The sequence below is a fragment of the Rhamphochromis longiceps genome, linkage group LG4 (assembly GCF_057381845.1).
Source record: "Rhamphochromis longiceps isolate RC_006_pf linkage group LG4, R_longiceps_female_GT1.1, whole genome shotgun sequence".
In the NCBI taxonomy this organism is placed as follows: domain Eukaryota; kingdom Metazoa; phylum Chordata; class Actinopteri; order Cichliformes; family Cichlidae; genus Rhamphochromis; species Rhamphochromis longiceps.
Window position 1 is genome coordinate 9748401 of NC_140560.1, and position 6830 is coordinate 9755230.

The window sequence follows — 6830 nt, forward strand, 5'->3', positions numbered from 1 at the left end:
TCTTTGCCTTGGTGGCATCAGCCATTTTAACCAACCTGGTATTCCTATTTAAGAAAAAAAACCTCTTCTCACTAACACTCTGGTATTCATCTTTTTTTATGTTGCGGCTTTTGAGTTCCCATACGGTAAAAAAATACATTTTTCCTGGCCAAAATATATTTCAAATATATGGTAAATATATTTTGTATTTGTGATGCTCCAAAAAAATATATTTTTGAAATTGAAAATATATTTCTTTCAAACCAAAATACATTTCAAAACATATTTTAGGGTGAAGAAAATACATTTCCAACCTTACAGTAGAGTGTATATCAAAGTATCCTTTATTTAAAATATATTTAGTGCAATAATGATGATAATGATAACAATACTAAAAGTAACATGTTTTATGCACATCTGCAAAAAACAGTTGGATTCAAACAAAACAGAGTCAAAGGTCTATCACGAATTAGGTTGTTTATTCATTTGCTTACAGTATTTCACATTACACAATATCTCACTATAATGTAGCGTTCATTGACTTTGAAATTATCTGTCAGTGATACAGTAAACAAGATACAACAACTGCTATGTACACTTTAGTTTTTGACAATATATACAATTTAGTACTTAAAGGAACACACTCCACTGTTTTGGAAATAGGCTCATTCTCCACCTCCCTCAGAGTTAAAAATGCAGCGTCTTCTTTCTAGATCCGTACGTTAATAGGGCTCTGGAGCGTGATCTTACGGGATGGGGCGTAGCCAGGATTTTTGGTCAAGGCGCCATATTAGCAGGCCAAACAAATGCTTGCTGTGTGGTCGGTTGTAATGTTAGATTGCACTACCGACAAAGGAATAAGCTTGAAAACAGGCTCTCTTTTCATTGTTTCCTCACCTGGAAACATCATGAGGGAGCTTATGTGTTGGATGTTACCAAAAGAAGGCGTCTAGCCTGGATAGCAGCTGCGAGACGAGCTGATATTCAGTTCTCTACCAGCCACAGATATCTGTTGGTGTGCTCCAGTATTTTCATTCAGGTAAGTTCTAAATAAGTTCATATTATTATTTATAGCCTGTTAATTTTATTTTCAATAGCACAAACTTAGAACAAACATGCAGAACTACCTTCTATTTATAGAGTTGCTAATTATTTGGCATTATTGCAACAAACCAGCCTATGAAATGAATGAAACAAATCCTGACTGGGTTCCAACACTACACATGGGGCACTACGAAATCCCTGCTTCAAACTACATGCTACATACCACCATGCCAATCAGATTACTTCTTCCATGTGAGGGTAAAAAGGTGACCTTCCTGGATAAGATGGCAAAGGTTTGCTGCGTTTTGGTGAACATGTGCCCCAGTGTGGTAGTAAAACCAGGGAAAAATGCTCTTGTTAAATACTTTTAAGTCTTGTGCTGTTTATGTAGTGATAAGTTTTCAAAAGAGACAGTAAATTACAGAATGCTAGTAGTGGGTGATATTATACAAATGCTGTCATGATTTTATGTGAACATTTTGTCATTTGTAAACTATACATAACATTTTTTCTACATTGTAACTGATGTGATGTTCGACAAAGTGCTTTTAATTAAAAATAGGCAAACATTTCTTTGTTTCTTTATTCAACTTTTGAACAGTGGTATTTAGTAAGTACATATTCAGTAAATGCAAAGTATTTACATGGCCCCCTAAATTAAAACATTATGGGTTATTCAGAACAGAACTATGCTTGGAAAAATATTGTCCCATCAGTTGATCCAACTCCTCCACAGTAGCAGGTGGAACCTTTCTTTTTTGAGGATGGCTTCTTTTACCTGTCACAACGAATGGTCTGTTTATGTTTTGATCAAGAACCTTTTTTTGGGCAGCTGAAGAGGAGAAGTCTATCTTATGGCCAACCTCTGGCTGTATCTTGGTCATATTACCCAGCAAAACCCAGTATGCAGGTTCATCTGTAACAGTCCTTGTGCCACAGATCCTCACTGTTGCTTCTACATTAAACAGAAGAGCAGTGACATGGCTGCAAGTCTCCACGACTCTAGCCATACAGCTGCAGTGGGCGGCTTCAACCTTCCCTGTGATGCTCACAATGACCTGTGGCTGCAATGCTGCAATTCAGTCTTTAAGAGTGCAGGACCTAAAACACACACAGACAAAGTTCATCTAAAGACAAGAACTTTAATAAGCCAAGTCCGACACAAATGTGTTTTATTTACTTCCAAATCCATTTATCATAAATGTAACAAATAAAGTGTTTTTATGTATCCATCTATAGAACGCTGCATGTTATATTCTAAATCTGCATGTTTCTTTTTAGAAACCTATCAGCAAAAAATGAATCTAAAGTATGTAATGCAAGGATGTAATCACTTTCAAGAGGGAGAAAACATAAAGTTCGACTTTAAGTGACAACTATGGACACCTAATATGACAAGCAGATTCTGCAGGTCATTAATCAATGTATAAAACTAAAACAGAATGTATTTTTAGTGACACAGGACACAAACAAGGAAGCAAGATGTGTAATTAGGATTATTTATAATAAATATGAATTAATTAGGGCAATTTCTTTAACCATAAAGAATAACTAAATCCTTCAGGACAATGTCACATCAATGCACTGAACTCACTATGTTATCCCTCTAACAGAGCCTCTACATGTTCTCACTGTAATTTCCCCCTCACGAATGAATTTTTGCTAGCACTAATTTGAATGCTGGGGGGAATCAAACGCATTTTACTCGCAGTACTCAAGCTGACTTACCTTTGCTTGAATGACGGCGTACTCACAACGTGGAGGCTTAAAAATAGCCAAATCTTGTACCCAGTCCTTGGTGAATTGGATGTGCGCCTCCAGAGATTTATAATTGCGAAATTGGTGCGCCGTGTATGCTCTGACTCCACAGACAAGGTATGAGAGTAGATCATGCTAAGTCAATAGCGGTTTGGTCTTCAGGGTTTCTACTCCACGGCTATATTTCATACGGGTCCACATTTCAACAATCAAGTACCGTCTCTTTGCATCTGGACAGAATCTGTCTCTATACCGTCATTTTCTTTTGAGCTACGTTTCAGAATGGTTCGTAGCAATCTTGTTTTGATTCGTGACCTGCCAAGATGGTGCTGCGCTCCCACAATGCATTGCGACATTACGTCAACTCCAAAGCCCTTTGCGTGCAGGAGTGTATGCGCATGCGCATTGCCACGGTGGTTTAAAAAATAAAGATATAATGAAAAGTAATTAATAAAAATTAAATATTTAAACATTCCCACAAATGTGCAATGAACGTGCAAAAACTCTCTTTAGTAGTTGTTGCTGTTTCTTTCTTTCTTTCTTTCTTCTTTTTTTTTTTTGAAAAATAACGACGTCTCTGAGGCGCGAAATCTGACAGCGAGAGGAACGGCCGGATACAGGAGACGGGAAGAAACAAGCCGATTATGTTCGCGTTAATTAAGTGGTTGGAAGATGTAAAATTCTCAATTCTGCCAACTGAACATATACGAGATTTTAATGAGGATGAATAATTAGCCGGCATGGAGGAAACGGACCTTTATTTCGTGGAGTGGCGACAAGAAGCCAAGGCGGGTGGCCAGTCTAAGAAGCCTCCATCATCAAGCTAGCAGGTGCCTTTTCCCATATAATATTACTTTATTCTCGTGTATTTGGAACGGAAGCGTAGAGCTGCCACCCAGGCAAAAGAGAAATATAAGTATATCACGTTATAACGTGAAAAGTTTATCGTTCTAACAATATACTATCATGTTTGAACAACATGTTTGAACAACATTGTACGAAAAATGTACATAATTATCACGTCCGTACAATATTGTGCGAACGTGACAATTATGTATATTATAATAACGTGATATTATATTATACAAACATGAAAAGCATAATGTTAGAACAATAAACATTTCACGTCATAACGTGATACAGCTCTATTTTTCTTTTGCCTGGGTGGCAGCTCCACGCTTCCATAATTTGGTAATCAAAATATGTAACTTAATTAATTATATTGTGACGTACTTTTGCCTTTTCTTATTATTCTGCCTTCTCAATAACTATCAAAGCCTATTCACATTTAATTTGGCTTTCACAGAAATCCTACCTCTCCTTCTGGCTACAGAGTACTTACCAAGGTTAGAAACAAAGAACAGTTATGCTTTATTAATGTTCGCTAATTACAATGTTCCACATTTCCTTGCTTTTTAAGTCATTTTTAGGCTTTTTAGAGTTTTTGTTTTTTATTTTTTTTAGCAGTAATGTTTCTGCCTATTTATTTCAGCCCATGAAATCGAATGCAGATCTTCCTAATGTGAGATTTACATAAATGTAAGTAATTTTGTTTGTCATTGTCATTAATGTTGTTGCTGTTGTTGTTTTTGTGCAGTTTGCAATCATATAAACCTAGCAAGCATCAGTCAGCACAGTGACTAACCTAAACAGATTCTTGCTTTATTCACATATATTATATGTAATTATATATACCTGCACATTGTACCTAGGGTTGCAGCCACTTGGCCCCACCCCATTGTTGTGACAGCCCTGATTGTACTTATACACTGCATCTGAACAGGGAACAGTCTGCCACATTAATGTATTTTTAAGTGACTTGTTTGTAATACATGAATTTGTTTTTTACAGATGTCAAAGTCTCAACCTCATGCTGCCCTCCCCCATCCTCCTAAAGTAAGTATTTGTTGTTGTAGTTTTTTATGCGGTGTCTGTGTCACATGCTAATCATAATTATTGAAATAACTGTTTTCTAACAGATTTTCCAAAACACTAGTTATGTTTGTTGTCATTCAGACCAATACTACTGCTTAGACATTGTTTAGTGGTCATGCATGTTTGACAAGCTCGTTATGATACCAAAACAGTAGGCCTATCACAATAATCGATATCGACTTAACACACAATACATGTACATGACCCTCAATAATTGTTGATGATGTAATTTATCCGCCATTATATTTACAAAAATAAAATATAATGATAACATAACAATAACATTAAATAACATTGTTTTCTATTTGTTAGAAAATTTACTATTTATTCAAGTTTTTAAGGTATCTAATATTTTGATTCCTAATTTCAATGATCTAAATACTTTAAGAATTAGATGTTGGTTTGTCAATTGAAAGTGTGTAGATCTTGCATTATTATGGTGTTATATTATGATTATACATTCAAAGACATAAAATGGTCTTAAAATGACAATGACATAACTTGTCGCAATTGTTTATGGGGCAATATACCGACCAACAAAAAGTCGCTATCGTAACAGGCCTTCAAAACAGACGGTTTTATGATTGATAAATTCAAAAAATAAATACATTTAATTTCTCTGAGATTCTCTAATATTCAGTTACAGTTCACAACACAGTTACCCGTACATGCAGTATTATACTGTAAATATAAATCTCTGCATTTAGCATCCCACTAGAAGCGTCACAGTTACTGCCTCTTTTTTTTTTTTTTTTTTTTACAAATACCTGTACTATCACTAACACATTTACTGTTTTACTTTTAGCCTGTGGATACAAATGCAGATTTCCTTAATGTAAGTTGTGCATTTTAATTACATCATGTTATTTTTATTATTATTTATTTATTTATTTTATTTTACATTCAAATATTTCAAGCTTCTTGGTTAAAGAAGCTTGATTGCTAGTAGGTAAAGAATAGTTCACCTATAATTCATATTCCCAATTAATTTCTCACCTCTGATTGAATGCCTTTGTTTGTTTTCCTTTTGACTATAACAAAACATTTTTGCTGGATATATATGGTGAATTTATATGCATAGATACAGTCGTAGTGCTTGACACATGCAAACAGCAGTAGATGTACTAAAAAGGAAATAATTACAATCATGATGTTGATTGCTGATGTCAGTATATATATTTTAGAGGAATGTTTTGTTTTTCACCCAAAATGAACTATATTGCTTCAGAAGAGATTTATTACCCTATATAAACAGTATCTATATATTGTTCTGTTTTTTGTTTGTTTTTGTTATTTTCAGGTTCAATGGTGCGTGTTCTTCTAATGGCCGCCTTCCCACTGGAGGTTTTGATCCACAGCAATTTAAAAGGTAATCAGCTTTGAAAGTCAGTTCAAATGGTTAGCTAATAGTACTTTAAAAAGCCTACTTCTCTGTCACCAGTTTCTTTACCAAAAAGCATAATATTGTAGTTCAAATGTTTAGATGAACAAAGATCAGATTTTTGGAAATTTAACTAGCCAGACACTCAAATGTTAATGCTTTTTATAGGAGGACACAGCAAAACAGACATCGGCGCAGAGCGAAGAACTGCCCTTGATAAAGAAACCATGACAGCCATATATAGTAAGTGAAGACTGTGTATCTAAAATTGCATACTGCACAAGTAACTCACTTTGCAACAATAAAAATTGCACAGATAGGTGATGAAGCATTGAAGTGGTTGGACTCAGACAAAGAAGGTCAACAGATTGAATGATGGAGAGTAAGGATAGATGACCAAAAGGGGTGTTAGTATTACTGTAATGTGAACTGGATAGACTTTCCATCGAGGGGGAAAAAAAAGGTAAAATTATGTGGAAAATATATCTGTATCTCTATAAACGGAAATATCTGTTTGCTAAATGAAGCTAGCTAATTTAAATCATGTTTTTATTTTAACTCTGATAAAAGTACTAGAACTGTGACTTTTGTTTGTTACAGTGGCGGTAAGGAAGAGGTTCCCCAATGTATCCAGAGGGGCTTTGGGGATTGCAGTCAATTCAAAGCTGGGGGAACTCAGACTGTTGGAAAAGAAAAAAAAAGTTACATTTTAAATATGTTTTATGTTCGTACA

General features: G+C 35.0%; 1 long non-coding RNA gene across 1 annotated transcript; it reads left to right on the forward strand.

The window, feature by feature from the left end:
- The first annotated feature begins 3340 nt into the window (after positions 1-3340).
- Positions 3341-6828, forward strand: LOC146671005 (uncharacterized). Its single transcript, XR_014911395.1, has 8 exons — positions 3341-3611; positions 4088-4127; positions 4274-4320; positions 4633-4677; positions 5522-5551; positions 6017-6085; positions 6266-6340; positions 6698-6828. It is a non-coding gene; the product is annotated as an uncharacterized LOC146671005 (long non-coding RNA).
- The last annotated feature ends 2 nt before the right edge of the window (positions 6829-6830 follow it).